This window comes from Chiloscyllium plagiosum, chromosome 12 (genome assembly GCF_004010195.1).
Source record: "Chiloscyllium plagiosum isolate BGI_BamShark_2017 chromosome 12, ASM401019v2, whole genome shotgun sequence".
Taxonomy (NCBI): Eukaryota; Metazoa; Chordata; class Chondrichthyes; order Orectolobiformes; family Hemiscylliidae; genus Chiloscyllium; species Chiloscyllium plagiosum.
This window is the reverse complement of record NC_057721.1, coordinates 63,870,128-63,885,185: the sequence shown is the minus strand read 5'-3', so window position 1 is coordinate 63,885,185 and position 15,058 is coordinate 63,870,128. Positions and strand designations below refer to the sequence as shown.

General features: G+C 40.3%; 1 long non-coding RNA gene across 1 annotated transcript in view; it reads right to left on the bottom strand.

Annotated features, from left to right (window-relative positions):
* Nucleotides 1–7,404: 7,404 nt before the first annotated feature.
* The window catches only part of LOC122555357, a 12,082-nt gene continuing 4,428 nt past the window's right edge, over nucleotides 7,405–15,058 (bottom strand). The window contains exons 2-3 of the long non-coding RNA XR_006313246.1: nucleotides 12,208–12,325; nucleotides 7,405–8,166 (exon numbers count right to left, since the gene is read on the bottom strand). This is a non-coding gene — a long non-coding RNA (uncharacterized LOC122555357). The remainder of the gene's footprint in view (nucleotides 8,167–12,207; nucleotides 12,326–15,058) is intronic.

Here is a 15,058-nt window from a genome sequence, read left to right as displayed (position 1 = left end):
TTTTACCTGTAACATTCAAAGAAGTGTTAGCTCAGTGCTCGACTTATACAAATGGTTCCGACAGTAAAATGACCATTTCTGCTGTCACCAACATTGTTATAATCAACAAATGAAAGTATCCAAAGTAATTGATGAAGAAAAGTGTTATAATTTAGTTAATAGCTTGATGATTTCTTTTCCTGCTAGGTTGCAATGTTCAGGAGATTAATCCTCAAATCCTACAAACATCAGAGATTTTTTAAATGATTTATCATGTCCACATGGGGTCTCATAAAAATCTGTCAATAGACATTCTTAGTCCTCATAAAAATGTCCCAATTATTTCGTAAGGCATTAGCTTCTACCATAAAAAGCCTGGTGCACCATTTGCAGCCTTGTCAGCAGTATTTTGAATCCTTATCTGTCAGCAAATGATAGCACTTTGATCAATTTATACTTAGCACAAGTTGTTTTTTTAAGTGAGTTGCTCTTTAGGCAGTAGTTATCCTTTCATGGTGCGTGGGCATCATTGGGCAAGGTCAGCATTTGTTGCCCATCCATGATTACCCTGGAAGTGAACGGCTTGCTCACACAATTCAGAGTCTACCACATTAAGTATGTAGGCCAGAGCTGCTAAAAATGACAGATTACCTTCCCTGAAGGACATTGTTGAATCAGATAAGTTTTGACAACAATAATGGTCTCGAGGTCCTTTACTGAGACTGGATTCAAGTTTTCAATTCCAGATGTTATCAAATAAATTTGAATTCTGACAGCTATCATGGTGGTTCAAATCCTGTATCAGCACAGGGAGAGCGAATGTCTCGGGGTAAACCAAGCCTGGAGCGTCTGCAGATCCATGACTTAAGAAAGGACTGTTATGTTTCACTTTTTAACTTTATTTCTGTATTTTCCATTTTTAAACTAAGGCTGAATTTTTTAACCTATTTCTTTAGTTTTCTACTTCTGTAATGAAAATTTTGTACCTACATGCTTTTTAACCTAAGATGGCACTGTGTGTGGCAACATTGTACACTTTTTACTGTACTCTCATACCCCATACTTGAGTACACATGACTGTAAAACCTCAATCTAAATCGAAAATCCTGGGCCTGCTAGATTACAAACTCAGTGACAAAACCACTGCGCCATCATCTCCCCCTCCATTAATAATTGACAATTTAGCCCTTGAGCAATGCTGTTGTACACTTGGTGTTGCCATGGGATGTGAAATCAGTGCTTTCTCTGATTAAGCAAAAGATTCTTTTTGGTTTTGGCAGATTTCAATAGTTTCTCTGCCCAGCATTGGGTTTCATTTTTTTTTGCAATTAGTGACAGGCATGGATGTCTTTTTTGTTTAGTTCATTTGCTTCAACTAAGATCTTCTGCACAGGGCAAGTATTTAATGATTATAGCTACATTCAGTAAATTTCCAGAAACTTTCAACTATCATCTGAATAAAGCTGTTCAGCTTGTGCCAAGAGCGTGACAGAAAACAGCAAACCTCAGTGTGGGGCTTGATTGGTTCACCCTGCTCAATTAAACTGTCTTAATGCTTGCCAGTCCAGAAATAGTTCTTTTGAAGATTATTAGCAAATAGCTCAATACTAAGAACTCATATAGGAGAACTAAGTAACAATAACTGTTTGATCCTCCTTGCCAAAACTATGCCAATAACAAAGTCCACTACAACCTAACAGACATTGGTAGTACATTGGATAATAAAATGTTCAATAAAGCCTGCAGGTTTATCTCTTAGTTCACTTTGAGCAACGTTAAATATATGGATAGTAAATGTACAGACCTGTATATACGAATAATTACTCGATATCTGTATGGAATGTTCACATATGTATGGCACGACCAATTGTACAGATCATCAAAATGTTTTATGAATAAAGTATATTTTTGAAATAAAAAAAATGTAGCTGGTGTAGGAGTATTCAAAAATATACTTTTTATTCATGAACTATCTATATATAGACACAGTCACAAGCACAGTTTGGTTCTGGAAACAAACAAACAAGCAGTGGAGTTTGACTCTATCCCCACAAGCCAAAGGAATCTCTCACTTGAAAGAGACTATGTTTACTTGCACGTGAGGCTTTGATAACTGAATGGACTGCAATTTAACTTCAGTAGAAGGAGCTCAGACAGTGGTCTTGCCCTGCAGCAGCTGCCTCAAGCTTTAGTGCATCCCTCAGCACATAGTCCTGAACCTTGGAATGTGCCAGTCTGCAACACTTGGTCGAGGTCAGCTCTTTGTTCTGAAAGACCAACAAGTTTCATGCAGACGAAAGAGCATCTTTCGCTGTATTGATGGTCCTCCAGGCACAGTTGATGTTTGAAAAATAAATCTTGATATGAGTCTGGTTGGGGAATTCATCTGCAAATCAGCAGCCCTTTCCACTTTGAAACTATTTGGCCATGTTTATCGATTGAGAGCAACAAGGTAAATCCCATTGTAAAGGGGATGGGTGAAGAAATTAAGGTCATTTCTGCCCATTTTATGTGTGGTACACGTATTTTCACAGCTGAGAAATTATGGCTGCAGTACATATAAATGAAGAAAGTGAAGTTGGACACCATGGGTGGGATTTCACGAATGTTGGAGGTGGACCAGTGTCAGTTTCAGATTTGGAATAGGTCAATGGCCCCCACCCTCTGCCTTTGAAAGACAGTATATAACATGTGAATCAGCCAAGTGATAGCCATTGGGCAGGTTGCTGTTTCCCATTACCTGTTGAATGTGGATGCTAGATTTTTGTGATTCATAGACAAGGACCATATGCCTCTGTTCTGCATGCTTTTGCAGTCTTTCTCCATTAAAAATACTATTCAGCTCCTTTATTCTACCTGACAATGTGCATAACCTCACATTTCCCACATTATATTCCATCTGCAAAGTTTTTGCCCACTTATTTAACCTGTCTATATCTTTCTAAAGATCTTTGTGTTATCCTCACCACTTGCCTTTCCAACAATTTAGTGTCACTTCCCTCATAAAAAAACATAGAAGAGAGGCAGGAGTAGGCCCTCAAGCCTGCTCCACTATTCAATATGATCATGGCTGATCATTGAGTTCAACACCCTCGTGCCACCCTTCCTCATGTCCCTTAAACCCCTTTAGAGATTGAACTGTATCTATCGTTTGCTTGAAAACAATAACGTTTTGACCTCAAATACTTCTTGTGACAGAGAATTTCACAGGCTCACCACTCACTGGGTGAAGAAATTTCTCCTCATCTCAGTCTTAAAAGGTTTACCCCTTATCCTTAAACTATGACCCCTGGTTCTGGACTCCACCCATCAATTTGTCTGATGCAAATGTTACTTGCCAATTGTCAGCCCAAACCTGGCTATTGTCCAGATCTTGTTGCATTTGAAGATAGACTGCTTCAGTATCTGAGGAATCATGAATAGTGCTGAACATTGTGCAATCATCAGCCAATGTTCTCACTTTGAGGCTTATCATGGAGGGAAGGTCATTGATGAAGCAGCTGAAGATGGTCAGGCCTAGAACACTACCCTGAGGAACTCCTGCAGAGATGTCATGGAGCTGAAATGATTGACTTCCAACAACGAAAATCATCTATTTTGCCAAGTATGACATGCGCGTATCTTTCCTTCAATTCCTGCTTACTCTAGGGCTCCTTGATATCATACATGGTCAAATTCAACCTAGATCTCAAGGGAAGACACTATCATCTCACCTCTGGAATTCAGTTCCTTTATCCATGTTTGAACACTGTACTATGGTCATGTATGGCCTTGGTGGAATCCAAGATGACTGACCTCCAACAATCACAACTTATGTGACCCCCTAATAATCAGAGAGAAATTGGGGAGCAAATATTTAAGGAGTTTGTCAATAGCTGTAAGAATAATAGGGTTGTAGGTTATAATTTTAAATTTCCAAACATAGACAGGGACTGCCATAGTGTTAAGGGCTTGGATGGGAAGGAATTTACTAAGTGTGTTCAAGAAAGCATTTTCAATCAATATGTAGAGGCTCTGCTAGAGAAGTGGAAAAACGCAACCTCATCTTGGGAAATAAGGTAGGACAGGTACCTAAGGTGTTAATGGGGGAGCACTGGGTGGCACGGTGACACAGTGGTTAGCACTGCTGGCTCACAGCGCCAGAGACCTGGGTTTAATTCCTGCCTCAGGCAACTGTCTGTGTGGAGTTTGTACATTCTCCCCATGTCTGTGTGGGTTTCCTCCGAGTGCTCCGGTTTCCTCCCACAAACCAAAAATGTGCAGGTTAGGCGAATTGGCCATGCTAAATTGCCCATAGTGTTAGGTGAAGGGGTAAATGTAGGGGAATGGGTTTGGGTGGGTTGCTCTTTGGAAGGTCGGTGTGAAGTTGTTGGGCTGAAGGGCCTGTTTCCACACTGTAAGTAATCTAGTCTCACTTTGGGACCTGTGACTACAATTCTATTAGTTTTAAATTAGCTATGAAAACTAAAGGCCTGCTCCACAAGTTCTAAACTGAGGCAAAGCCAATTTTGATGCTAGTAGACAGAAAATTTCAAAGGTTGATTGGGAAGGCTGTTTGCAGGTAAAAGGATTTCTGGCAAGTGGGAGGCTTTCTAATCCATGATAATGAGAGCTCAGGGCTGATATGTTCCTGCTAATGTGAGGAGCATGGTGGGTAGGAGTAGGGAACATTGGATGACTAGAGATATTTAGGTTCTGGTCGAGAAAAAGGAGACTTATGTCAGATATAGATAGCTGGATCAAGCAAAACCCTTCAGGAGTATAAGTGGTCTTGGAACATACTTCAGAAGGATATCAGAAGTCAAAAAGGAGACATGAGATAACTTTGGCAGATAAGGTTAAGGAGAATCCAAAGAGGTTCTCCAAGTACACTAAGGGCAAAAGAGTAACTGGGCCCTTTAAAGAACAACGAGGCCATCTGTGTGTGGAACCACAGGATATGGGTGAGGTCCTAAATGCATATTTTGTGTCAATATTTAATGTGGAGAAAGACATGGAAGCTAGGGAACTTGGGAAAATAAATCGGGATAACTTGAAAAGATCCACATTACAGAAGAGGAGGTGCTGTATATCTTAAAATGCGTAAAGGTAGATAAATCCACAGGACCTCATCAAGTGTATCTCAGGGCACTGTGAGAAGGTAGGGAAGAAATTGTGGAGTCTCTAGTAGAGATACTTGTATCATCGACAGCCACAGGTGAGGTGCCGGAACGGTGGCTAGTGTAATGCCATTTTGTAAGAAAGATCACAAGGAAAAGTCGGGAAATACTGACTAGTGAGCCTGATATCAATGGTGGATAGGTTGGTGAAGGGGATTCTGAGAGACAGGATCTAAATGTATTTGGAAAGGCAAGGACTGATTAGGGATAGTTAACATAACATTGCGCATGGGAAATTGTGATCAAGAAGATAGATGAAGGCAAAGCGGTAGATGTTGACAAGGCCTTTTACAAGGGTCCTCATGGTAGACTGATTAGTAAAGTTAGGATCCAGGGAGAGCAAGCCAATTGGATATAAAATTGGTTTGACTGTAGGTGACAAGGCTGATGGTAGAGGGTTGTTGTTCAGACTGAAGGCCTGTGTCCAGTAGTGTGCCTCAAGGATCAGTGTTGGGTTCACTGTTGTTCGTCATTTATATAAATGATTTGGATGTAAATATAGGAGGCATAGTTAGTAAGTGCTCAGATGACTCCAAAATTGGTGGTATAGTGGACAGTGAAGAAGGTTATCTAAGAGTACAGCAGGATCTGGATCAACTGGACCAGTGGGCAAAGGAATGGCAGATGGAGTTTAATTTAAATAAATGCAAGGTATTGCATTTTGGTAAGTCAAATCAGGGCAGGACTTACACAGTTAATAGTAGGGTCCTGGGAAGTGTTGTCAAACAGAGACACTTAGGAGTGCAGTATCTTGTTCCTTGAAAGTGGAATGACAGGTAGACAGGGTGGTAAGGAAGGTGTTTGGCACGCTTGCCTCCCACAGCCAGACCATTGAGCACAAGAGTTGGGACTTCAGTTGCAACTGTACATGCCAATGCTGAGGACACATTTTGAGTATTGCATATAATTCTGGTCTTCCTGCGACACGACGGATATTAGTAAACAGGAAAAGGTAAAAAAATATTGACAAAGATATTACTGATACTGGAGAGTTTGAGTTACAAGGAGGCATGGGATAAGCTACACCTTTTTCCTTGGAGCATTGGAGGCTGAGGGGGTGATCTTATAGAGGTTTAGAAAATCATGAGGGGCATAGTTAAGATGAATAGCCAAGGTCTTTTCCATAGGGAGTCTAAAACTACTGGGCATATGTTTGAGGTGAGAAGGAAAAACTTAACAAGGTCCTGAGAAGCAACATTTTCACTTGGAGGATGGTACATATATGGAATGAGCTGCCAGAGGAAGTGGTGGAGGTGAGTACAGTTACAACATTTTAAAGACATTTGGTCATGTATATAGATGGGAAAGATTTACAGGGATAACTACCAAATGCAGGCAAATGGAACTAGTTCAGTTTAGGAACCCTGGTCAGCACGGATGAGTTGAGTTGAAGGTTCTCTGTCCATGCTGTATGACTCTGTGACTCTCTCCATAGCTCCAGTCAATGAAGAGTTTGACCCTAATTCCCACTGATTCCAGTTATGGTGGCGTTCCTTGATGACACACTCAGTTGAATGTGGCCTTGATGTCAACGGCTGTCACTCTTACCACACCTCTGGAATTCAGCTCATTTGTCCATGCTTGAACCAAGGCTATAATGAGGTCAGGAGCTAAGTGGCCCTGGTGGAACACAAACTGGGCATTACTGAGCAAGTTAATGTTAAGCAGATGTTGCTTGGTAACACTGCAAATGACACCTTCCATCTCTTTGTTGATGATCAAGGGTAGGATTAGCTGTGGGCACTAATCAGTTGTTCCCCTTTTTCTATCCTGCTTGTTACCTCCTTAAAGAACTGTAATACGTTTGTCAGGCATGATTTTCCCTTCATGAAGCTATGCTGACTTTGCTTGATCATTTTATGTATTTCTAAATGCTCTGCTATTACATACTTTATAATAGGCTCTAACATTCTAATTACAGTATCTAGCTGTTTTCTCTCTGTGCCTGTCTCTGCAAGTGATCAAGAGAAAAGAGCAGAGTGTTGGGAAGGGCAAAAGGTCTAGGATGGCTACAAGGTTCAACAATGACTTCTTTCAAGCCCTCCACCAGGCTGGAGCTCCTCATGCCTACTGATGGAAAGAGGAGAACTCACAGCCTGACCAAAGCAGCCTGGACAGAGAAAAGGCAATGGAGGTCAGCAGCTTTGTGGTCAGAGAACCTCGAATGAGTGCTGCAAACATTTCAATTAATTTTTTAAGATCTGAAGAGTGAGTGAGTCTTGATTATGGAGAGATCAAGCCTATTATAGAGGATGTAATAGCAGAGCATTTAGAAATACATAATATGATCAGGCAGAGTCAGCTTAGCTGAATGGATTGAGATTCCCAAGCTGGGCCTTGCAGCAAGTAACCAGGGACAGCCATCAAAGGCATTGAGGACAAGGGGAATAAGGGACTGCAGCTCATAGTGAGCACCACTCAATCATTCCAAATATATTCTACAACCAGCAACATTATATATTGCCCCCTTGGAAAACCTATTATGGCAGCAAAGATTCTGGTTGATTCTACTTGGCTCATGTTGTCAGTGCTGAATGCAATGAACTGCTGAACACAGTGAAAGATAGTATCATGTAAATACTGTAACACAGAGAGGTGCTGAATGCTGGATAATGTCAACCAGGAAGCCTCAAATGACCCTGATACAGAAGGGTGAATGTCATTATGGCTTTGAATGCTGCAGATAAAGGATGGCCCCCAAACAGTTAGATGGTATCTCTGGGACAATTGTACCACACAAGGATATTATTATGACTCATGAAAGGCACGGTCCCGTGAAGCACTGTAAGTGATTTGCAGGTTTGTCATATCCACATGATTGATAAGGTATGGCCTCTAACTTCATCTCTGCCTGCTGCAGCCATCTTCCCTGGGAGACTCCTCACTCCTCAGATTGTTGGCTTCTTTCATCCAATTTCTGTGACCCCTGCTCTTGCTCTGCTGGCTTCTTCCATCTCTTCTTCACCTCTCCTCCTCACTGGAGAATGTATCACAATGAGAATATGTAATATTGGACTCTGCAACAATGCTGCAATGATATATGATTCCAATGTGAACACATTTGCAATGAGCAATACTTTCATTTCATATAGGAATTCAATCTTATCAAGTATTCCCCAACAAAATGGTCACTCTTGCTAAAATCAGGCGCTGACCCACCTCCAGCTCTCATATCCACTCTGTTCACTAGCTTAGTAAAAAACCCAAGGTTCCTACATGGCATATTGTACATACAGGTAATGTATTATAGCATCTAAATCTTATCAGTGCAATTAATGTTTCAGTTTTGTGGCAGTTCTGAATAAGGGTCACTGGATTTATCTCCATAGATGCTGCCAAACATGCTGAGTTTTTCCAACAGTTTCTGTTTTTGTTTCTGATTTCCAACATCCGCAGTTCATTTGAATTCTTTCAAAAAACAAAGAGTGAACTTGCTTTGAGTGGATTTTGGACAGAAGGCAGTTTTGTCAAAGTAGCCTCTGAGCTGCAGTTTTTTTTGGTTTTACTCTCTATAATTTCTTTCCATTTATCAATTTGTTGAATGTTCTGAGAAAAGAATCTCAGTCTGTAAGAAATAAGTAAAAGTCTGTAAAAGACTGTTATAGTTGCTTGCATTAACCTATGACTTTAACAAGATATTCAGTTCTACATGATTGTAATACTAGCTATCATACAAGGATTTCATGAAGGCCTGGTATGCATTGTTGAACTGGCAATTCGAAGCTCTTTCATTTTAGAGTCATAGAGTCATAGAGATGTACAGCATCAAAACAACCCGTCCATGCCGACCAGATAGCCCAACCCAATCTAGTCCCACCTGCCAGCACCCGGCCCATATCCCTCCAAACCCATCCAAATGCCTCTTAAATGTTGCAATTGTACCAGCCTCCACCACTTCCTCTGGCAGCTCATTCCATACATGGACCACCCTCTGCATGAAAATGTTGCCCCGAAGGTCTCTTTTATATCTTTCCCCTCTCACTGTAAACCTATACCCTCTAGTTCTAGACTCCCTGACCCCAGGGAAAATACTTTTCCTATTTACCCTATCCATGCCCCTTTCAAGGAGCTATGAACCTGCACTCCAAGGTCTCTTTGTTCAGCAACACTCCCTAGGACCTTACCATTAAGTTTATATGTCGTGCTAAGATTTGCTCTCCCAAAATGCAGCACCTCGCATTTATCTGAATTAAACTCCATCTGCCACTTCTCAGCCCATTGGCCCATCTGGTCAAGATCCTGTTGTAATCTAAGGTATTCCTCTTTGCTGTCTACTACACCTCCAATTTTAGTGTCATCTGCAAACTTACTAACTGTACCTCTTATGCTCGCATCCAAATCATTTATGTAAATGACAAAAAGTAGAGGACCCCAGCACCTATTCTTGTGGCACACCACTGGTCACAGGCCTCCAGTCTGAAAAATAAATTCCTTAACTCTGTCTGTCAGCGTGTGAGCAGGGGATGGTTATGATCAAAAAAGATTGGGCTTAGATCATAGATATTAATTGGATTGTTTATCTGTTGTTTATTTGCGTTCTGCTAAAGTTTCATTGTCAATAATAAATTGTGAATTCTTGCTTAAGATGGGTCCAAGATCTGTTATTCATAAAGTCAGTTAGGAACAACTGAACAAATTTGAGGATCATTGAATGCTTTATTCTCACTGTGTTGTGAATCCAATGATAGTGAGGCTGTTTTGGCTTGGCTTATTATCCCTATGTCATAACATAACCCAAAACTTGAATCTTGCTGAAAAGAGACAGATTGCTAAAGCTTTTAGTCTTGTCCTCATCAGGACCAACACAAGAATGCTAATTTTCAAATGATCACAACAATTTATACAACAGGAGATGCCAAGTCAACTCTCATTCACTGAGACATTGTCATAGAGTAAGCATCGGCTCCCCTAGCAGCCTGGTAATTCAGAAAGGGAATCTTTAATCATATTGGTCATATTAGAGATGGTAATATTGTTTCTGCTGTAGGTTTTCAATCTTTCTGAATATTTGCTGATCTGCTTCAGTCTGTGACTACTCCTTTCACCCTTTGATGATTTCCGGTACATTCAGCTTTCTTCTTGGTTTTCCAATTATAATAAAGATCTTTAGTGAAAAATACACATTTTCCAGTTCATTTTTAACTCCATATCAATCATAACCAAAACCCAACTTTTTATAATCTGTCCCCATTCCCTGCACTCTGAAATGGCCAAAAGAAATGTGTTAGTAGAGTGCTTCAGTATTCACAAGGCAAAAGGTTTGTTCCTCACAATGGTAAAAAGTTCCCAGCTCTCTATTAGTAGAAAATAATAATTAAATGAATTGCTTGTCAAGTCAGACATTTCTTAGTACCATGAGGCACTTAATATGTAACCAAGAATAATTATATATTCTCCATCGCATACAGGCTCATACCAAAAGGCTATAACTGGTCAGATTGTTCTTTTATTATTTAAAGTTTAATCAGAATTCTTCAGTTAAAACCAAAGTCTTTAGTGACACAATATGATAGTTCTGAAATAGTTTAATCCAAAGCAGTAATTAAATGCTTCTCAAACATGTAACCAACCAATATTCTGTTAGAGACTTCAAGAAGAAATAGAACTTTCAGGTACAATGCGGATTCAGTCAAGTAAAAACAGATTCTGTGTGTCATTGACAATTCAAAATTTTGACTAAAAGCGTGAGAATTGAATTTAGTGGTCTGACTCTCCTGGCAATATTCACATCTGAGAAGATTACGGGCTGCCAGGTGGCAAATTAAGCTCTTTTGATCAAGGAGAATACAGCAAGGAGATATTTAAAGTGAAAAAATTGACAATATTAAGGCATTCACAATGAAATTGTCAGCTTAATTGGTAACTCCTATGTGTCACCTGATAACATTGCAGAAACATGGCTACAAGGAAACCAAATGTGGGACTTGAATATGCAAGACTGCATGAAATTCACACAAGTTGTAAATCTAGGAAGAAATGGTGGAGTGGGGAGTTGGGTCTGTTATATAGGATAAATTAGTTTTATAGTTAGAGATAAGTTCTAAAATTTAAGATATTAATCAGTTTGGGTAGAACTAAGAAACAGCAAGGGGCAGAAAACATTGGGGGAATTGTTTGTTGGCAAATCACAGAATTAATCAGGAAATTAAGAGTGCATTTAACAAGGCAAATAGAACAAAAATAGAACATAAGCCTAAACCTAATTAGAATAAGTGTGAGGGATGAATTTTTCAAATATATGCAAGATGCTTTTTTTGAGAACAGTACATTGAGGAATCAACCAGGGAACAGAGTATATTAATTCAGTATTGTGTAGTGGAAAAGGGTTAATTAATAATCATGTGTAATGGAGCCTTTAGACAAGAAAGAGCATATGATAGAGTGTTACATAAGTTTGGCAATGATGTTTTAACAGAAAGTAGGGTGTTAAACCTAAACAAAGGAAATTATGTAGGTAAGAGGGCCAAACTGGCAATGGTGGATTGGTAGTTACATTAAAAGGTATGGTGGTAGATAGGCAATAGTTAGCATTTAAGAACTAATCCAATTTTATAATAAAAATACTTCTATTTAATGCACAAAATTCCAGCAAGGAAAATATTCCAATGGTGGCAAATGAAATAAATCAAGGATTATATTAGAACAAAGGAAGAGCAAATAAAGTTGCCTAAAAATGGCAAGTCTGAGCATTGGGAGAATTTTGCAAAAAGGGACCAAGAAAAAGGTTAAGAAAGAAAAAATATTAGGGTAAACGAGCGAAAACATAGAAATGTATGTAAAATACCCTATGGGTGTGTAAAATAGAAAAGATCAATATAAATAATTATGGGTTTATAACAAGTGGAGTCAGAAGAATTTGTATTGGGGGAATAATGAAATATTGGAGAAATGAAGCTAATATTGTGTGCCTGCCTTCACAGAAGACAACACTAAAAACTTCCCTGAAACAATAGAGAATCGAGGGATCAGTGTAAAGGAGGATCTGTGAGACATTAATATTGATTTGAAAAAGTAGTAGACAAGTTACTGAGACTTGAAGTAGATAAATGCACTCAACTCAATGACTTACCTTGCAGGCTGTTAGAAAAGATACCTAGAAATAATAGGTACAATGGTGGTCATCCTTCAGAATTCTATAGATTCTGGAATGGTTCTCACAGATTGGAATTTGGCAAACCGTAATCCTACTGTACAAGAAATGGAGAGAGAGGCAAAATAAGGAACCTCAAAATGGATACACTGTCTTCATTTTTGCAAAATATTTAAACCCAAGCACAAGCACAACTGTAAAATTATCATTGTGGAGGTAATCACAGCTGAAGTAATGAAAAAGAGGTCTTAGTGGATCCTAACTCAGGCTTGCAGCACAGAATTCTTCTCCAATTCAAAACTGACACCCAGCCTCAGCAGAGTTGCTATCCACCATTGACCAGATCCTAATGGCTGCACTGGCCTACCTCAATTAGTCTAATAATCGGTCTAAAGCAAAAACTAAGCTTCTTAACTCTGAATCCCTCTATCCTTCCTGGACCTCTCCAGCTCCATCTTGGGCGATTGACTCAAAACGGAGATCTATTTCAAACCCACCGACTCCCACAGCTACCTGGACTACACATCCTCCTACCCTGCCTCCCATAAAAACATGATCCCTTACTCCCAATTCCTCCACCTCCTCCGTATCTGCTCCCAGGAGGACCAGTTCCACTCCAGGACATCCCAAATGGCATCCTATTTGAAAGACCACAATTTCCCCTCCTATGTGGTCAACATTGCCCGCCGGTGCATCTCCTCCACTTGCCACACCTCCATCCGTGAACCCCACCCCTCCAACCGCAACAAGAACAGAACCTCCCAATCCTCACCTTCTACTCAACTAACATTCGGACACAGCACATTATCCTCCATCACCTACAATCAGACCCCACCACAAGAGACATATTTCTCTCCCCACCCCTATCAGCATTCCGCAGAGACCATTCTCTCCGTGACTCCCTCGTTAAGTCCACATCCCTCACCAATCCACTTTCCACACTTGGCACTTTCCCTTGGTGCCACAAGAGGTGTAAAACCTGTGCCCACACCTCCCCCCTCATCTCTGTCCATGGCCTCAAAAGATCTCTTCACATCCAGCAAAGATTTTCCTGCACATCAACCCACTTCATCTACTGTGTCCGTTACCCTCAATGTAGTCTCCTCTATATTTGTGAGACAGGGCACCAACTTGCGGAGCAATTTAGGGAACATCTCTGGACCACACACCAAACAACCCCACCACTTCAACTCCCTTTCCCACTCCACTAAAGGCCTCCTCCACCACCAAATCCAAGCCACCCGACAATTGAAGGAAGAACGCCTTTCTTCCGTCTTGGGACCCTTCAACCACACAGAATCAATTTCACAGTTTCCTCTACTCCCAGTTACCCCCCCCTCCCACCACCCTCCCCCCCAATCTTATCCCAGATCCAATCCTCCAGCTTGGCTCCACTTTCTTGACCTATCCATCTTCCTTCCTATTTATCTACTCCACCAAGCTATCACAATCATCTCCCACTTGCGTCTACCTATTGCCTTCCCAGCTAACTTTCCCCCAGCCCCACCCCCACCCTCCTATTTATCTTTCAGCCCCTTTACCCACCAACATTCTTGTTGAAGGGCTTATGCCTGAAATGTTGAATCTCCTGCTTTTTGGATGCTGTCTGATCTATTGCGCTTTTCAACTCTTACTTCTCTCTTGCTGAGTACTTACAGCATTTTTCGTACATAGCAACAGACTTGTTCCAAGTTATTTTCAATTCATTCATTTACTATGACTGGCAAGGCCAGCATTTATTGCTCACTGCTAACTTTGAGAAAGAGAGCAGCTTTTTTGAAAGCAACTGAGAGAATTGTGAGCTAGACAGTTCTAATTAGGCAGTTAAGAGTCAATCGCTTTGTTGTGAGTCTGGAGGTATGTAGTCGAAACTGGGTCAGGATGCCAGATCTATTCCCCTCAATGATATTAGAAAACCAAATGGGTTTTTACTACAATTCGCATGTTTCATTGTCATCATTACAGAGATAGGCATTTTAATCTGATTTAATAAATTAAGTTTAAATCCCTCAGAAGTTATGATGGGATTTGAACTCACAACTCAATCACTACACCTGACATGTGGATTATTAGTTCAACAACTCCCTTTTATGATGCTACCCTTTTCCCAAAAAGCTGCTGATGCTGATATAAAATTAGATGTAAGTGATTCAGCAAAGAGAGATTTATGAAACATTACCGGAGTTAGTAGATGAAGCACAGACATCATCAGAATAGCTTTGCTAATTCTGGAAGGAAAAGGAAATTATGGAATAAAGGAACACAATAGGTACATGAGTTCAGTGGTTTAATTCTTAATGATGAATTCCATGTACGCTTGTTTCCTGTGGTGGCGATGACATTGAGTGCTAGAAATAAAATTCAGGAAAGCTAGAAGAAAAATGCAGTTAAACAGGAGTAGGTGCTTCCAAAGTGGTTATGTTTAATCTTATTTGCTGTTGTGAATAATATTAGACTTTCCAAATTGGGCATTTACATCATTAAAACTGAAAACAGTGTCACCATATCTTCATTAATATTTCTAGTCTCCTCTTCCCCTTGAGTAGAAAGGTTAATTTAAAAGCAATGACTATTCCAAAGTTTTCAGATCCATAAATCTAGTGAATGTTCCAGAAGAAAAATTTAGCAGCCAAACGTTTGAAAGTTGGAAAAGTATTTTCCCGTCTCCTCCCAGCCCAGACCCTCTCGTTTCCTACTTCATAAAAGCAACTGACCTTCAATAGCTCATCGAGGAGAAAGTGAGGTCTGCAGATGCTGGAGATCAGAGCTGAAAATGTGTTGCTGGAAAAGCGCAGCAGGTCAGGCAGCATCCAGGGAACAGGAGAATCGA